This window comes from Panulirus ornatus, chromosome 1 (genome assembly GCF_036320965.1).
Source record: "Panulirus ornatus isolate Po-2019 chromosome 1, ASM3632096v1, whole genome shotgun sequence".
Taxonomy (NCBI): Eukaryota; Metazoa; Arthropoda; class Malacostraca; order Decapoda; family Palinuridae; genus Panulirus; species Panulirus ornatus.
This window is the reverse complement of record NC_092224.1, coordinates 7,475,318-7,495,180: the sequence shown is the minus strand read 5'-3', so window position 1 is coordinate 7,495,180 and position 19,863 is coordinate 7,475,318. Positions and strand designations below refer to the sequence as shown.

The 19,863-nt window shown below is 41.3% G+C and overlaps 1 protein-coding gene across 1 annotated transcript in view; it reads left to right on the top strand.

Annotated features, from left to right (window-relative positions):
• Positions 1-317: 317 nt before the first annotated feature.
• dgo (ankyrin repeat domain containing protein 6 diego) overlaps positions 318-19,863 on the top strand; it is an 858,998-nt gene continuing 839,452 nt past the window's right edge. Inside the window, exon 1 of the mRNA XM_071671938.1 lies at positions 318-1,162. The gene's annotated coding sequence lies outside the window, so the exon portion shown is untranslated. The remainder of the gene's footprint in view (positions 1,163-19,863) is intronic.

Here is a 19,863-nt window from a genome sequence, read left to right as displayed (position 1 = left end):
GTCATAGCATTAATGCTTACAATGTCTTCATTATTCTTATCATAATTTTAAGAAAATTGTATGGCTATCTTTTTTTTTTTTTTTTTTTTTTTTTTACTTTTGAACGATATTAAAGGATTAAATGATTTTCATAATACATGCTGGAAGAAGTCACCTTCTGCGCATGCTCGAGCTGAAGTTTGACCTTCTGCGCATGCTCGAGCTGAAGTTTCACCTTCTGCGCATGCTCGAGCTGAAGTTTGACCTTCTGCGCATGCTCGGGGCGAGGGGACGCATGCGCGTACTCGGAATGTATCATTGGCGCGAAGATTCTAGATCAGTGTAATGGCCGCTCCGTCAGTGCTGTTGAATTTGCGGTAATTTTTTCTGGATCAAATTATGAGGCCGTTGGATTATTCTCTTATTCAGTGTCTCGGTGTCTGCTGTGCTATACCAAGTCTTCAGACGGTGAAAGGAATAGATCCCGTCACTTATATTGTAACAGAAGACTAAAGAAATATTTTCCACCTAAAAGTGATGGATATTCAGTGACATTTGAACTGAAATGCTAAGTGACTTTTTTCGGGATCACAATTGAAAATATTGTAAGCAACTTCAACAAGCGTAAGTGTTGTGTGTGCAGAAATTCAAAGAGGTGTGGCTGGGATGGATTCCACCACCAAACCACTGTGGACTGACTGACTGGTGATTATACATCGTGGTTGTACATTACTGTAAGGTGATCATTAAGCTTATGTGTTCTATAATCATCGTGGAAGTTGATGAAAGTAAATATGGCAAGAGAAAATATATAGAGGTAATGTACTCAGTGTGTAATAGAGATTGAAACACCATTAAGAAAATCATGTTGGTTCCCGTTCTTGACAGAACCATGGAAAACTATGATAAAATTAGTGAAACAGTGGACTCATCCCGGAACCATGATGATGATAGACTGTTGGTGCTCTTGCAATAAGCTCAAGGGTCTCGATTATGTACACAAGACAGTGAATCACTTGTGGAACTTTGTATAGATTTTAGAGCACCAGAGTCAACATGGGGAAACAACGAACATGTCGATAGTTGTTTGGCGACGCTACTCTTCAAGAGGAGATTTCCAAGAGCTGACCAACACCTCCAGAGATCTTGACGGCTGCGGGATATCTCACCCTTCAGCAGTAAGGTAAGCGATATTTTCAGGCTAAGAAATATAAAAGTAGGCTGGAGGAATCATTATCGTTTCTGGTATCCAGCGAATTTTAGGTTACGTTTGTTAGGCTAGGCTGCAATTGTTTTTGATGTCTTTTGAACGATTCTGGTCTTCACTTCTATCGTGAGTCACTACTTTTTGTGGTCTCTCCCACCCACGTAGGGTCATTACCTACATCCATGTTGTGTGCGTATTTTTTTTTTTATGTTGAATCATCCAGCAGTCATGGATAAAAGTCCACATCAAGACCTTAACTAAATATAGAGAGAAAAATGAAAGGGATAAGAAAAGACAAAGACATTTACGAATTTTAGAAGTGAAAAGAATATATTTTAGAATTTGGCAGGTCCCAGTTATTGGGAAAAACATGAGAAGATAGAGTTCTAAAGCTTCGACGTGTAGGGAAAGTAATTATCAGAACAGTTTACCTTTGAGTTGCCTATGGCCATAAAGCAATTATGTGAAGGGTCTGCTTGCCGAGTATTGCATGGTATACCCAGTGGTAGGGGCACACATGCAGCCACCTCTCGCGAGCAAAAAAGAAAGTTTAACTATAGAAGAGGGAAAGTGAACCAACATTGCGGCGTAGGGTAAGGGTGTCAAATTTTCAAGCTAACGTGGGAGAGTTTATAAGTCGAGCCGCTTTCAGCTCTGTCAAGTAAGGATGTAGAGCTAGAACATGGTAACCATTTTTTCAGAGGCAGACTTAGCCATTACCATAATGTGGCTTCCAAGAAAGAGTCGATGTTATAGTAACACCAAGTATGTTTTTTGAGTCAAGAGGTGGAGTTACAGAACCGTCAAAGGAGATACGAGAATTGTGAGGAGTGTTGGTAGAGATGGGTAGAAACTGGGTTTAGGAGACATTAAACTTGACTAGATTTCGTCTACCTCACTGAGATATCCTGTCCAAGTTTGAGTTTATTGAGGAAGCTGTGTCAAGACAGGATCCAGATCGAGTAAGAGAAGGAGCAGAATTGAAGGATGTGAATGAATGTTGTGTTGAGTCGCTAGTGTATGAGTTCATTTGGTTGTGTGAGGAACGGATATCGTTGGAAAAAAATGTGTCAGGGACAGGACTGAACCTTGTTGATGGAGAAAGGGGGAAGGTTGATCCCAACCACAGAGATAGACCGGCCAGAGAGGTAGCTAGATATGAAGGAGCAAAGTGACTGAGGGAAACCAAAAGGGGGGAGCTTAGAGATGAGACCCCGATGCCACGCCCTGTCAAAAGCTTTGGATATGTTGAGGGCACCTACACGTGGATTTCGCTTTGCGGAAGCCATATGTTGATCAGAGAGATTGTGATTTTCGAGGTGTCTTAGGATGTGGGAGTTGAGGATGGATTCAAAAGACTTTGGAAATGGTAGGTGTCAAAGAAATAGGACGATGATTAGAGGAGTCAGAACGGGCACTCTTCTTACGGTGCAATCCCAACCATGTATATGGCTAAAGAATTAAATCGCATTCCTTAAACATAATTCTTTATTCTGGAATCTGTTTTGATTGTTGGTTTTTAATCAGTTTTCTCGGAACTGAGCGAAATTGCCTGTGAATACTGTTTGTAAGACTTCATCGAGAACCGAAGTGAGGCTAATGGTGCAGTAGTTTGGAGCACATTTTCTGTGACAGTAATTGAACGTCGGTGTTACATTAGCCACCATCTGGTCGTCAGGAACTTTCCCTTCCTGCAGTTAAGTAATTTGTTGATGGGAGATTGTAACTGCTGACGGGCTTCTTTCATAGTTCTGAGGGAGATATCGTCTGGACCAGAAGATATGTTCGGAATTACTTTGTCCAGATATTTAAGTATTTTGTGACTTTTAGTTTTCTTGATATCCAGGTCTCCATTTTGGATGCCCAGAAAATGGTTTTGTACTCATGGTCTAATAGGTAAATTTTCAGTAGAAAACACTTAGTCGAGATATCTGTTAAGAAGATTTAGCCATTTCCTTATTGTCACCTGCTGATATGCCATTATCATTTGATAATCAATCGATATTATCCCTGATTTTTTTCCTTTTACGTTTTAGGTTACTATAATTGGTGTGCTTTGAACTATATAGATATCTGTGAAATATGTCTGCATCACTGGAAAACAGATATAACTTTCTTTAACACTATCAAAAACGCCTTTTCTGAGTAACTCTGACTTGCTGAATTTTAAAAAGATGGCTTTAAAATTATGTAAGACGTCACCATTTAACGTTGTGCATAAGTTCATTGCAAAACGTTACGTGTTTTTTCACGGATATATGAAATCTGTAAAGAAATATAATTCGTTAAGCCATGAACGCAGTAAATTTATTCATACTTATTCACAGTAGATACAACATAATAGCAAGGGTGATATACCACTGCTGAAGTAAAGTGAATGCAGTAAGCTATGAATGCAGTTTATTCATGTTTATTCAGAATAATTACAATACAAGAATAAAGGAAGTATCAAACTAGTACATGAAAAGAGTCAATGAACCATGAAGTACAAATTATACATGTTCAATGCAGTTTAAGCAGATAAGAACCATTGTATACATAATTCGTGTTTGGATGGAGAGGTATGTGGTACGTGACTTGCTTACATATCAGGTAACGTTACTGTTTGCACAAACCAGCAGTAATGACCCATCATCCCTGGACTGTATTTGCCTTAATACCTGCGTTCTATCACTAATATGTCTTGGTGAAAACGCTCACTTGGCGCTTCGTTCACATTACTTAGATTGTCTGGGAAAACCTCAGACTAAGATTGAGGGAAATGCGTTTTCATTGACGTGCTACTTCCCATTGGTCATATTGCTAACAAACCCTCTGTAGTTGTCTGATTTGTTGTAGCCAAGAAACCCTTGATATGACCTCCTAACAGGTAGTTCAGCACTCGACAGTTTTTGTTCCAAGGTTTCATCAGAGAGAACACTACGGATTTGAGGACCAGAAGAAATGTTCTCTTATCGTTTTGCGTCTCTCGTATGTGAGGAAGAATTGCATGTATATACTGAAATGCTTCGCCTTCGCTATCAAGAGGTTTGCTAATGTTTTTCATAGGTCCAAGTTTTGTGTGTGACGGTGGAAGGAGGACATTGTAAGGGTTTGCCAGTGGTTTATTTCGATAACTTTATTTCTATGTAGGCACGTTACTCTTGGTGGCTAGTGCTAACCTTGATAGTGATGGTAGGTAGCTTTGGTGTCCCACAAGGACAGAAAAGAGCAGTATTTGGTAAACCCACTTTACGTTTGTGTGAGCAACACCATTACTTTCATGTCGCAGCAAATTTTATCGCCTGTATTAATTGTACTTGATGTCGCGTTAAGATTACCTCCATGCTCTTGTATGGTCCTCTCATATATACTATATTTGCTGTGGGAACTGAAGGCTTTGAGTAAACACTGTGCAGAAGAACAGCCTTCAAGTTTACTTTAGAAGAATCGATAAACAAACACCACTCATTAGGGATACGTTCATCACCAAGTTTAAGAATTAAACCATTAACATCTTTGCAGAAACACAAGCTTTCCTTAATGTCAGAGAAGCTTGATAGCTGTTGACAGTGGTTGCAAAGTACTGACATTTTTGTCCCTAGAGCCAGCAAAGTCCATGTATTTAATCGTGAGGCTGAGCAGTTCAGCTTTGTTTTTTCAGACATTCAAATCTGTTACTGAATCGCTTAGTTCTGACTGAATGACGAGATGTGGGGTGGCAAGATCGTATGGCTCATGTGCGTCATCTGTACCTTTAGTCGATTCTTCCTCATCAGAGTCACTGTGGTTACCATCTTCTCCCAGTTGGTCAATGGCACTGGAACTGGAATATCAAATGAATGAGGCACTGGTTCCATGGCAGATGGAATATTTGGGTATTGTTTCTTTTGTTTTGTTTTGCTGGAAAATCCAAAAATTTCGTCATCCAAAAGTAGCAGTTTGTCATATGGTCTTACTCCTCTCTCCTAGCCGTGGCCTCTGTAATATTCAATCTACTTCTGCTTAAGAGCCATTTCGTCATTTCGTCAAATTGCTATCGCAAGAGACGCAGACAACGTGCGGTACCCATTATTTATCTTGGCCTCCCAGCTTCAAGTTCAACATACAAATGGTCGGCTATTTTTCACTAGCTCATTGATATTTCTCCTCAGTTGTTTGGCGTAAAGACTCGGTATATGTAACAGAAAGCGTCCAGATCATTGCTGTAAGAGCGGCAGGAAGCCATTTTCACTCTGAAAATGAAAATAAGATAACGTTAACTCGACAAGATGTAGCAAACCATTGACCATGACGCACTGGGGCTCATATACAATGACAAAATCCTGTTTTTTGTCCCATTGCCTCCTTTCCCTGAGGTGTCAGAACCCTGTATGAGACTACATGGAGGGAGGCGCCTGAGGCTGATTCATCCAGTTTGCTATAAATCCCTGGACCAGTTGGATAACAATGAAACATGATTGTCATTTTTGAGATAAAGTTGAAACTGTATATAAGAACATCTCGTATGCTATGTTAAAGAAAAGAAAAAGAAATTTGGCTATTGTAATCGACTCGAAAAACTTCATCAGGAGGATAATATACGACAGGACATAAACACAGTCAGTGAAAATGCTGTATAATGAAGCGATTGGACTTCAACGAGATGTTGAGCAACACTTAAGATACCAGATAGCTGGGTAGGCTGTACGTGAGTGGAGTCTCTCTCATACGATCCCCCACGAGAAACTGGTGATGAAACATGATACCTAAGTCGTGGTCATCTGAGACCTGCTTGCTTAACTGCATCGATAACGATCGAACGTAGAGGAAGTTCTCAACAAATAGCAGGGAAACTTTTCGAGCTGGATTACCAACGGGATCACTGTTGAGATCATCGCTATATACAGCGTGCCTTGATACAGCAGGACAACAAAATCGTGCCTTCATGTTTGACCAGATATTGCCAAAATCAGTTGACGTGCAGAGTAATACAGAAAATGATATACTGCCAAGAGATCCAGAAAAAAGGCGATAGTTGCTAGACAAATGACCAGCGGAGTTCAATCTCGACTCATGAACAGTCATGACATGAAAGAATATGTGAAAGAACAGTCATGACGATGGAAAATGAAAAGAACCGAGCATACCAGGAGCAACATACTGGGGAAATAGTTGCAACATTCAAACAATGAAAACTGAAATTCGGATTTGTTGTCAAGTTGAAGTTATCACTCGCAAATGAGTGGATCGGAGGGAAGTACGCCACAGTTTGGACAGGATTGCCTGCAAATACAGTGCTCGTGAGATCTTTAATATGTAAGGTATTGTACAATATCCCAGGACACCTCTCTTATGAGACTTCTACAGCTTTTAAGCTGCGCCCCAGTCAAACCCACGGTATTGGACTCCTTTGGAACACGAAGGCCCTCGACGAGACTGTACTTTCCCTTTAGTGTGTGACCATACGCAGACAGTGTGCAACAGCGCCCTTAAAGAAGGTTACGACGTCCGTGCAACCCAGGCTACAACATACGCTATAATCTTGGTGTCGTCTTGCGTGAGGACGCAGACACTGTAGATGGTCACAATGATACAGATCGACGATAGCATCAAAACAGAGAGGAGGGATACATTCACTCTTCCTAAGTGGAGATGAAAATGATGTTAAGTTGAAATTTAGCTATGTATAGTAACTTCCTGACGGAACCGTTATATCAAACTAGACCTCGTCTTAATCTTATAGGGACAATGTAAACTAGATATTATTTGGTGAAGATCATCTTATTTTCATATTTTGTCGCCATTTCCCGCGTTCGTAAGATAGCGTCAAGAACAGACGAACAGCTTCAGTTTCCTCGCAGTCACTAATTTGCTGTTGTGTATAATCCAGCGAATCGAGAACCCTCATCCACAGCCATGCCCCTCATACCATTGAGTTTTTTTTTTCCTGGCCTCTTTAGATATTCTGCGCGCTATATACTAAATCTCTGACTTACTTCATCCCATGCATGCCCCACACCCTCCTGCATGTTCGGCACCGATAACTCCAAACATCTACCACTCTGTTCTTCCATTTCTTTCCAGGTATCCCTTCCATCCTCCACTCCACAGCTGATATATAAACTCTTAGTCAGTCTCTTCTCATTTACCCATCTCATATGTCCAAGCCATTTTGATATACCCGCTTCACCTCTCTTGATTATACCTTTTTTACCCAACTTTTCTCTTACCCTGGCATTCGTTACTCAAGATCATTCTCAGCCGATTTTACCGCAACGTCAAACTGTTGTAAAGTGACTAGGTGAAATTTTCCCTAAATTTTGCAGTTACTAACAGGAAGCAGAGTTGCTAGTGGAAGATGTGGTGCATCCCACGCAGTCAGTATCAGGACGAGTCAAGGTTCGCACCGGCGTCACTTGCTCCATCGCTAATTATCTGACTGCAGAACTGAACCACAAAATATCTGTGTATTCAGCTGTAAATGCCTGCTTTGCTACTCTGACTGACGTGAGCAATGTTGATGGTAACATTACCACTGAGATTCGTCAAAGAACTGCAAGGTTGGAACATACGTATCCACTGGCCATGGAGCACTGCTTCCCTTGTGAATTCCTTGAGAGCATCAAGTGCGCCAAGAGCAAGTCAGAAGTGATGAAAAAAAGCCTCGAGATACACCTTGTGAACAGGGCAGTACGTCACCGGATATGGCTATTCCCAACGCATATGTTACTTTGAGAATTCGTCACTTCGACGGCGTCAAATGCTGGAGGTGAACGTTCGTTCCTGGCCCCAAAGTAACGCATGATAAATCGCCTACACTCAGGACTATTTCTGGATTTTTTGAGTTGTGCTGATTATTACTGGCAAGTTTGCCGTGCACCCCATGCTCATCCTGTGATTGGTAGCGCAAAGGTATTGTTACAGAGGTCACAAAGGGTCTTTGTCAGACCCCAGTGGGCTATTGAGTTACTCGAAGGCCTGGCAGTTCTTACCATTGAATCGGACATAACGAAGAGACCAGACTTTGAAGACATGGATTCTTGTAGAGGAAAGTCTCGTCAGAAACAAATCCATGACATTGTAGCAGTCATATAGGTTGAGGAAGTACATTTTCATCTATGGTATTGAAAAACTTATTATATATCTCGGTAGAACTAAGGGGATGTCTTAGTCATAAAAAGTATCTTTCTTTGATTTTACTTGGATGTCTACTTTTACGTGACAACGTGCTATAATTGTATTCAAATACTTCTTATCATCTTAAAGGGTCAGAATATTTAGAATCATTGATTCTAACCTGCTATTTTTTGAAGTTACGTGAGTTATTTTTTTTTATAGGTTTGTTGATTTGCACTGGTGTTTCCCATTTTACGTGATCATTAAAGCCGTTTTAAAGATCTTCGCAGATAAAAAATGATAATGATCCAGATCATAGTACCCCAATCTAGATTAATTCTTCTAAGAATAGGGAACCCATTGTTGATATACGTTTCATCTAAATCCACAAGTTATTTTCGTTGTGACTCCAAATTGGATATATATATATATATATATATATATATATATATATATATATATATATATATATATATATATATATATATATAAATTTTTTTTATTATTTCAAACTTATTTCAAACATTCGCTCACATCCATTCTCTAGCTGTCATGTGTGATGCAGATAAACTCTCTCAACCATATTCCTTTTATTACCACACATCTCCCTTACGCTTTCATTACTTATTCGATTAATTCACTTGACACCACATATTGCTCTAATATTTCATCTCCAGCACATTCACACCGTCTTCGCATACCGTCATCGATACCCCATGCCTCGCATCCATAGTTTAAACACCCCCATTTCTGCTCTCTCAGGTAACGATCTTTCTTTCCATGCACTTTTTAGTGCTTCTACGACGTTCGACCCTTCACCCACTTATGATTCACTTCGGGTTCTGTGGTTCCATTGCTACCATGTTCACTCCCAGGTATCTAAAACAATTCACTTCCTCCAAGTTTTCTCCATTCAGACTTGCACCTCAACTCACTGGTCCCTCATCCCTGCTAAACCTAGTAACCTTGCATTTATTCACATTTACTCTCAACTCACTCACACACTTCCAAATTCAGTCACCAGCATCTGCAGTTTCTCACTCGAATCTACCACCAGCACTGTATAATCAGCAAACAACTGACTCGCGTTCCAACCGCCCTCATCCCCTGGAGACTGCTCACCCGCCCCTCTTTCTTAGACTCCCATTTACCTTCCTCGCTACCCCACCCATAAAATCAGTCATAGTGAAATCACACACCCCTGTCACAGACCAGCCTTAACCTAGAACCATTAACTATCCTCTCTTTCTACGCGCACACATGCCTTAAACTCTTGATAAAAACTTCTCACTGCATGTAGCAGCTTTCCTCCTATACCATACATCCTTAGGACCTTCCACAAGGCATCTCCATCAACCCTATCATATGCCTTCTCCAGAACCATAAATGCCACACATACAATTCCTCCTTTTTCTTTTAAGTATTTTTCGTATACATTCTTTAAAGCAAACACCTCATCCACACATTCTCTACCTCTCCTAGACCCACTCTGTTCCTCCCCAGTCTGATGATCTATACATACCTTCACCCTCTGTCACTACCCTCCCACACAACCTGACAGGTACACTCAACAGATCTACACCTATGTACTTTGAGCACTCACCTTTATCGCCTTTGCCTGGTATAATACATGTATTCCGCTAATCTTCAGGCACCTCATCATGATCCGTACATCCACTGGCAATCCTTGCTAACCAATCAGCAGCACAATCACCCCCCATTCTTAAGAAATTCAACTGCAGTATCATCCATTCTTAACAGCCTTGCAACATTTCATCTTACGTATGGCTTTCACCACTCGCTTAGCATGCCACCCTGCCCCGAATATCGTATATCTGCCACTATATCAAAAACATTCAACGGTCCTTCATAATACTCGACTCATTCCATCTCCGCCTCACTTCATCACTACCTGTTACAAGGTTCCCAGTTGTTCTCTTGTTTTTTGCACATTATCAACCTCCTTTCAAATATCTTATTCTTCCAAAAGAATACTAATACTCGCTCATCCCAACTCCCATTCGCCGTCTTTTTAAACCCATGCACATTCCTCTTGACCTCCTGTCGCTTTCTCTTACAAATCTCCCAATTATTTGCACTCACTCCCAGTAAGACCGTACTGCTCTTTTCTCTTTCATTGTAAACTCCTCTTCATCTCGCCACTCGTTACTCTTTGTAATGCGTCCACCTCCCACCTTTCGCATACCACATGCATCTCTCGCCCACGTAAGCACTGCTTCCCAAAATACATTCCATTCCTCACTCACTTTCCTAGCTTTGCTTACTCTCAGCTTTTGCCATTGTACACTTAATCTCTCCTGGTATTTCCTTATACAGGTCTCTCTTCCAAGCTCTCTTGCTCTCGCCTCTCTCTTCCCGCCCATAACGTTTCCTGTTTGCCGAAAACCTCTACTAATTTTCACTCGTTACCACAAGGTAGTGATCAGACTGTAATAGCTACCGCTCTCAGCATTTTCACAAAAAAAGAACCATCTTTTTCACATCTATCATTTAATATGTAGTCCAGTAACGCTTGCTGACCATCTTTCCAACTCATATACATATAATTGTGTATATATCTTTTCTTAAACAGGCATTTCACTCACCAATATTTTTTCAGCACACAACCCCACAAGCTATAAACCATTTCCATTCACTTTACCAAATACCCCATGCCTCCCAGTTATACCCTCAACTACCACATTACTCACTGTCGCATTTGAATTACCCATCACTAATACCCGGCCTCGTACGACAAAACTGCTGACACGCTCGCGCAGCTTTTCCCAAAACGCTTGCCTCATAATATTTCTTCTCGTGACCAGGTGCTTAAGCACTCATAATCACTTATATCTCGCCATTTAGTTTCATTTTTACCCACATTAATCTCGACTTCACTTCTTTACACTGTTGCACACACTCCCACAACTTCTGCCCCAGGAGTAGTGCTAATCCTTCCTTAGCTCTTGTCCTCTCACCACCCTATGACTCTACTCCTAAGACATTTCCAAACCATTCTTCTCCTTTACCCTAAAGCTTCGTTTCATTTCGAGCCAGAACATGCAGTTTCTTTGATCAAACATACTACTTATCTCTCCTCTCTTCTCATCTTGGTTACATCCACACACATCGGACAACCCAGCCTGAGCCTTCGAGGAGGATAAGAACTCCTTGCTCGCTTTTCTTCTATTCCATCTTTCAGAAATATGAGTGTAGGATTTATGTGTCAGAAGATGGAGATGGAAGGATGGAGTGAAAGAGAGTTTGAGTGATCATGTAGGAGGATCAAAGGAATGTACAGGAAAATGTGGATTGGAATTATGTGTTGTACTGGGGTTAACGTGCTGTAAATGGATTGAATCAGGGTAAGTTGCCGGGAGAAACCATGGAAATGTCTGTGTGGCCTGGTTGTGGATAAGGGGGCTGTGGTTTCGGTGCATTACACATAACAGCTAGAGAATGGATGTGAACGAATCCGCTTCTCTTCATCTTTTCCTTGCGCTGTATCGCTAACGCTGGAAACGGTGATGAAGTATAGGGTATATATATATATATATATATATATACTTTTGGATGTTAATGTGCTGAGAGGTGCAACTGGAGGGATGTCTGATCATTATCTTGTGGAGGCTAAGGTGAAGATTTGTATGGGTTTTCAGAAAAGAAGAGTGAATGTTGGGGTGAAGAGGGTGGTGAGAGTAAGTGAGCTTGGGAAGGAGACCTGTGTGAGGAAGTACCAGGAGAGACTGAGTACAGAATGGAAAAAGGTGAGAACAATGGAAGTAAGGGGAGTGGGGGAGGAATGGGATGTATTTAGGGAATCAGTGATGGATTGCGCAAAAGATGCTTGTGGCATGAGAAGGGTGGGAGGTGGGTTGATTAGAAAGGGTAGTGAGTGGTAGGATGAAGAAGTAAGAGTATTAGTGAAAGAGAAGAGAGAGGCATTTGGACGATTTTTGCAGGGAAAAAATGCAATTGAGTGGGAGATGTATAAAAGAAAGAGACAGGAGGTCAAGAGAAAGGTGCAAGAGGTGAAAAAAAAAGGGCAAATGAGAGTTGGGGTGAGAGAGTATCATTAAATTTTAGGGAGAATAAAAAGATGTTCTGGAAGGAGGTAAATAAAGTGCGTAAGACAAGGGAGCAAATGGAAACTTCAGTGAAGGGCGCAAATGGGGAGGTGATAACAAGTAGTGGTGATGTGAGAAGGAGATGGAGTGAGTATTTTGAAGGTTTGTTGAATGTGTTTGATGATAGAGTGGCAGATATAGGATGTTTTGGTCGAGGTGGTGTGCAAAGTGAGAGGGTTAGGGAAAATGATTTGGTAAACAGAGAAGAGGTAGTGAAAGCTTTGCGGAAGATGAAAGCCGGCAAGGCAGCAGGTTTGGATGGTATTGCAGTGGAATTTATTAAAAAAGGGGGTGACTGTATTGTTGACTGGTTGGTAAGGTTATTTAATGTATGTATGACTCATGGTGAGGTGCCTGAGGATTGGCGGAATGCGTGCATAGTGCCAATGTACAAAGGCAAAGGGGATAAGAGTGAGTGCTCAAATTACAGAGGTATAAGTTTCTTGAGTATTCCAGGTAAATTATATGGGAGGGTATTGATTGAGAGGGTGAAGGCATGTACAGAGCATCAGATTGGGGAAGAGCAGTGTGGTTTCAGAAGTGGTAGAGGATGTGTGGATCAGGTGTTTGCTTTGAAGAATGTATGTGAGAAATACTTAGAAAAGCAAATGGATTTGTATGTAGCATTTATGGATCTGGAGAAGGCATATGATAGAGTTGATAGAGATGCTCTGTGGAAGGTATTAAGAATATATGGTGTGGGAGGAAAGTTGTTAGAAGCAGTGAAAAGTTTTTATCGAGGATGTAAGGCATGTGTACATGTAGGAAGAGAGGAAAGTGATTGGTTCTGAGCGAATGTTGGTTTGCGGCAGGGGTGTGTGATGTCTCCATGGTTGTTTAATTTGTTTATGGGTGGGGTTGTTAGGGAGGTAAATGCAAGAGTTTTGGAAAGAGGGGCAAGTATGAAGTCTGTTGGGGATGAGAGAGCTTAGGAAGTGAGTCAGTTGTTGTTCGCTGATGATACAGCGCTGGTGGCTGATTCATGTGAGAAACTGCAGAAGCTGGTGACTGAGTTTGGTAAAGTGTGTGGAAGAAGAAAGTTAAGAGTAAATGTGAATAAGAGCAAGGTTATTAGGTACAGTAGGGTTGAGGGTCAAGTCAATTGGGAGGTGAGTTTGAATGGAGAAAAACTGGAGGAAGTGAAGTGTTTTAGATATCTGGGAGTGGATCTGGCAGCGGATGGAACCATGGAAGCGGAAGTGGATCATAGGGTGGGGGAGGGGGCGAAAATTCTGGGGGCCTTGAAGAATGTGTGGAAGTCGAGAACATTATCTCGGAAAGCAAAAATGGGTATGTTTGAAGGAATAGTGGTTCCAACAATGTTGTATGGTTGCGAGGCGTGGGCTATGGATAGAGTTGTGCGCAGGAGGATGGATGTGCTGGAAATGAGATGTATGAGGACAATGTGTGGTGTGAGGTGGTTTGATCGAGTGAGTAACGTAAGGGTAAGAGAGATGTGTGGAAATAAAAAGAGCGTGGTTGAGAGAGCAGAAGAGGGTGTTTTGAAGTGGTTTGGGCACATGGAGAGAATGAGTGAGGAAAGATTGACCAAGAGGATATATGTGTCGGAGGTGGAGGGAACGAGGAGAAGAGGGAGACCAAATTGGAGGTGGAAAGATGGAGTGAAAAAGATTTTGTGTGATCGGGGCCTGAACATGCAGGAGGGTGAAAGGAGGGCAAGGAATAGAGTGAATTGGAGCGATGTGGTATACCGGGATTGACGTGCTGTCAGTGGATTGAATCAAGGCACGTGAAGCGTCTGGGGTAAACCATGGAAAGCTGTGTAGGTATGTATATTTGCGTGTGTGGACGTATGTATATACATGTGTATGGGGGGGGTTGGGCCATTTCTTTCGTCTGTTTCCTTGCGCTACCTCGCAAACGCGGGAGACAGCGACAAAGTATAATATATATATATATATATATATATATATATATATATATATATATATATATATATATATATATATATAGTGGAAATCCTCCCCTCTCGTTTTTTTTATTTTTTTTTTTAATTTTCCAAAAGAAGGAACAGAGAAGAGGGCCAGGTGAGGATATTCCCTCAAAGGCCCAGTCCTCTGTTCTTAACGCTACCTCGCTATTGCGGGAAATAGCGAATAGTATGAAAAAAAAAAAAAAAAATATATATATATATATATATATATATATATATATATATATATATATAATCCTTTCCAGTGGCTAATGAAAAATTATCATTATTATTATCATGAGGATGATGATGATGATGATAATGGTATCCGATCATAATGATGATGATGATGCATCAGTTTCGTAATCCTTGAGTTTGTGTTTTAATTTTCGTTTTCTATATATACCACGAATGATAATTTTCTGTGATTCTCGTCTCTTTTATATAAGCATAACTATTCTATTTTTCAAATGGCTCCAAACCATTTTTGTATCTTAAAAATCCACAAGTTGACTTTATGGATGAAGTTCTTTTCCTGACCTACAAGAATATATTCAGGTAACATCATCATTCGAGCTGTTGCCGCACCAACTTAAACAGCGTACACTGTTATCAAATGGTCGCCTTTTGCCATGTTGCCACTAGGTGATTGGGGGAAATTAGTGATATCCTGAAAATTCGCCAAAACTGGAGAGTTATTTATTCATTCATCTGATATTTCGGCATGTTGTCATTCGGCCAAAACTTTCAGGATAGTTTTTTTTGATGTTAACTGACATGTACGTAGGTTAAAAAGCTATGCCCATTTATTGAAATCGGAGAATGAATCCAACAAACTACAACATTGTCACTAAGTTAATCACTGAAAAACAAACATGTTTGGCACTCCTTCATAAACACACTCGATCAGAAAACCCACAGCAACTAACACTGCCACACATTTAGGAAAAGCCATTCATATCGTACCAAGGCTTGCCCTGCCTGGTGGTGGTTTGTAGAGGAGGCTGTATTGCGGCATACGCTGCCCAGTGGTAATATGTAGAGGAGGCTCCATCAGGGCATGGGCTACTTGGTGGTAGTGTATATAGGAGGCTCTAGAAGGGTTTTCCCTTCCTGATGGTGTAAACACGAGGCTCTTGAAGGGCTTACTCTGCCTGGGTAGGTCAATTCCAAAACCTTCCAAACTACCCAACTCTCCCTCCGCCTCCCGCCCTACATCACTCCTCTCCTCAGCATCTTAATTCTGTGAAAAAAATGATCCACTACAGATTCAAATATAACATCCCGCTTTCACCTACACTCAAGTTCACACAACATAGATGGATTCGTCTAAGCAAAACGCCTTTCTACACAGAACTAGCGGCACTAGACATCAACAAAGCATTTGAAAGTGTCCCGTCACCACATCAATACACAGAAGACACATGACACCGTCGTCCACAAAATGGACAAAAAGTGGTTGGCTAATCTCATACCTGGCAGACCTGCCAGAGTCACTCACAATATCATCACCTCTACAACTCCAAACCTCTACAGTGGAGTTCCCCAAGGACCAGCTCTTTCTCCATCCCTCTTCAATCTCTTCCCACACTGCCTCCTATTACCGTGGGCAAACCTCAACATTCGTATGCAGACTACCTCACAATCTCAATACCCGAACACCACAGTAGCAACATCAAACACGCAGCACTACATTACACGATTAGAACACTGGCTCACCCAGAACAGAACGTCTGCATCTCCACAGAAGCACTGTTACTCCTTTAATTTCAAACACACGAATCCACCTCACACCCTCCAGTCACCTTAGATGGACAGTCTCTCCCACAGAACAAAATTTCAACCATTCTAGCTAGGCATCACATACGACACACACATGACATTCACGCCCCACATCTATTACATCAATACAGAAGCAACGCATAAACTAAATGCCCTCAGACAACTGGCATCAGATTTGGAGAAGAGAGAGAATCCCTCGGCATCTCATATGAACCATTCATCCGCTCCCCTTTATACTATGCCTCACCTGCCTGGTGTTCCATCTTCTCAAAAGCAACTATAATAGAGTTGCAAACAACAGAGAATGGTGCATTGAAAACAATCACTGGCTGCCTAAAAACCATGAACACTCGACACCTTCACATTGAGACAAAGATCCTCCCAGTCCAGTCCCACCTCATCATGCTCGGCACCCATTTCTATGCAACAGCACGAGACCACCTCCCTCCCAGACCACACCAGCTAACTGCCAACCCCATGGTAGAAAGAAAGAAATTAACCTTATATACTTATGGAACCTCTACTCGCAGATTCCCCCGCCCTCAAAAACGTATACAAATTGGAATTATTTATATACATACACATATATATATATATATATATATATATATATATATATATATATATATATATATATATATATATATATGTATATTTCATGTGTGGCGGGGTGGCGACGAGAATGGATGAAGGCAGCAAGTATGAATATGTACATGTGTATATATGTATATGTCTGTGCATGTCTATGTATACGTTGAATTGTATATGTATGTTTATGTGCGTGTGTGGGCGTTTATATGTATGTGGGTGGGTTGGGCCATTCCTCGTCCGTTTCCTTGCGCTACCTTGCTAACGCGGGAGACGGCGATCTAGTAAGATAAATAGAAATGAAATATATAGTTAATGATCACACTAGTTATGATGATATTAATGATGGTGAAATCGCGCCAATAGGAATTCGGGAAGATATTGTTTATTGATACTTTACAGTACACGTGTCAAATCCCACCACCAGTATAGAGGCTTATACCTCCTGTTACCGCTATGCTAGAAGAGACGTTGACCTGCTGGACGTTAAGGGAAAGTCGGGGTCGCCTAGTGGTTAAGGGGGGTGGTTGGCCTGGGTAGCGAGATGTGTGTTCAACTACTCTTCAGCTATCTTGTCTTGATCACTCTTTCACAGTGATTTGGATGATGATAGGATGTGCTCTAAAGTTACCTGGGGTTAGATAAAAGTTATTAAGTATTAGCACTTAAGACAGGTTCACTGTCATTACGGGTAGCATAATACGATGAGGGGTAGAATGTGACTGGGTTGTTAAGGTCTACAGGAGTGATCGTTGTCATGTTAGTGTTAACAATAGCATTACTTAAATAATATAATTGGTCTAGGGGTGCATCCATCTTTGTGAGTTTTAGGGAGACCATATACATAAGGAAGAGAGAGGGTAACCATGCCTTCTGACTTGAGAACAGGAATACTCAACAAACTTATACCTCTGTAATTTGAGCACTCACTCTTATCCCCTTTGCCTTTGTACAATGGCACTATGCACGCATTCCGCCAATCCTCAGGCACCTCACCATGAGTCATGCATACATTAAATAACCTTACCAACCAGTCAACAATACAGTCACCCCCTTTTTTAATAAATTCCACTGCAATACCATCCAAACGTCCCGGTGTTTCTTTAACTATTGGTCGAGTCTAAAGTTGAAAGTCTTTACTTCATTACTAAAGGCGTGGAGGAATGCAGAATCGAGTCGTCAACTTATGAGTGTTGAAAGAATACCGACGACAAGGAGGAGAAAGAAGGAGTCAGTACAGAACCCTGAGGGATGCTGCTGCTACTGATGATGATGAAGAGGTTGATAACATGAACAATCATGGGAATGGCCTGACCAGAGAGAGAGGTGGAGATGAGCGAAAAAATGATGGAGAAAACTAAAAGACTGAACTTTGGGTAAAAGGCCCCAACGCCACGCCCTCTCAAAATCCTTTAATGATATCGAGAGCTTAAATACAGGCCGTTCTAGTCTCAGAAGGGAATATCACCGAAGAACCCCTCGGTACGAAAACGACATTGATGATCAGAGTAAAGTGTGTGTGATTCAGGATCCTTATGAAAAAGTAACTTTAGAAGAGAATCAGAGATTGAAATTAGAAGTCAAGGCAATAGAACGATATATTTTGGTTAGGTTAGACAAATGCAAGTTTCCGAGAAGGAAAGATTTGATATTTAGGTTAAATCATGTACGAGCAACCAGAGGCGTATGATGGGGAACGCTATTAATGGCAGGAGGGATGCCATATGGTTCATAAGGCTTGCTTGTAAGAGAACAAAGAAGAAAGTTCTCTGTGGAATGCACGAGCGGGAGATTACAGAAAATGGCATCAGATTAGAAAAGTGCACTTCTGGGCGGGAGAACATTGGAAGTTGGAAAACTGAAGTTATAGTAAAGAGAACTGAAATTTGGGCCATTTAGACCCAGCCTTTTAGGGAAGGATGATGATGGAAGGAAGCCCAACACAGTGTCCTGATGGTGGACATGGTCCTCTCAAGTATGTCTTGAAGGCTTGCCAGCAGACGAAACATGTGGTATTGTTTGTTTAAAAAGACGAACAAAGTGAATAGTGTCAGAAGTTGTCAGAGATGCTTTGAGCCAAAGCACTAAGATATCTACCAGCGGAAAAAAAGTAGTTAGGTCGTCACAGTTCTTGCGTATTTAAAATAATTTCAAGGAAAGATGAAAGGTGAGTGAGCCTGGGATGGAGACATTCTCCACATCCAGAGACAACCTTGGAGGAAGATAGGATACTTATACTTCCCGTTCCTGCAACAATGCTTCGTTATACTCTCAGTAGAAGCAGAAACATCTGCTGAGGATAAGCAGTACTACAAGGGAAAATAGAAGCGGAATATTTGTACGATGGTCCAGTTCGCTTTCAGAGTTGAGCGGCCGATCAGAGCAGGGGACGCGGGGAGTGCGCAAAGAGACGCTGATGAGATTGAATATGTGAGGGTTGGTTGATTGGTTGTTTGGACTTTAAGGCTATCAGTATGCCAGGGTCATCAAGGCCATCAACGTCAAGTTATAACCACCTGCCGGGAAATCGTTAATAGTTTCTCTTCAGGTGTTAAGGATTATTCTTTGACCACATACACCCGCACTATGCATGTTGGGATATGAGGTGGTAGCGATTAGAGTTTTGTAGCCATAACGTGAGTGATTCCGAGAGCAGTATGTAACACAGGTATAGATTGTGGTAATTGAGAGTCTCGAGCAACTTAGTGTCAAAGTCCAGGAATTCAAAAGGCTGGCTGGTGTTCGACGAAGGATAAGATTCTCCTCTTGAGACACAGTTGTGGATGTAGACCAGTATTAGAAAATATAATTCTTGAAACTTATCAAGTACAACTTGGTCTCAGACAGAAGTAACAGACGAGATTCTCTAGCAAGATCGTGCTCAACAAATAATGATGGTACGTATTGGATACCTCATGATGCATAGACAGGCTGACATCGATATCAAGGTACCAAAGATAAGGTGGCTGTTGGCTTTACATCGATATCAAGGTACCAAAGATAAGGTGGCTGTTGGCTTCACATCGATATCAAGGTACCAAAGATAAGGTGGCCTGTTGGCTTCACATCGATATCAAGGTACCAAAGATAAGGTGGCTGTTGGCTTCACATCGATATCAAGATACCAAAGATAAGGGGGCTGTTGGCTTCACATCGATATCAAGGTACCA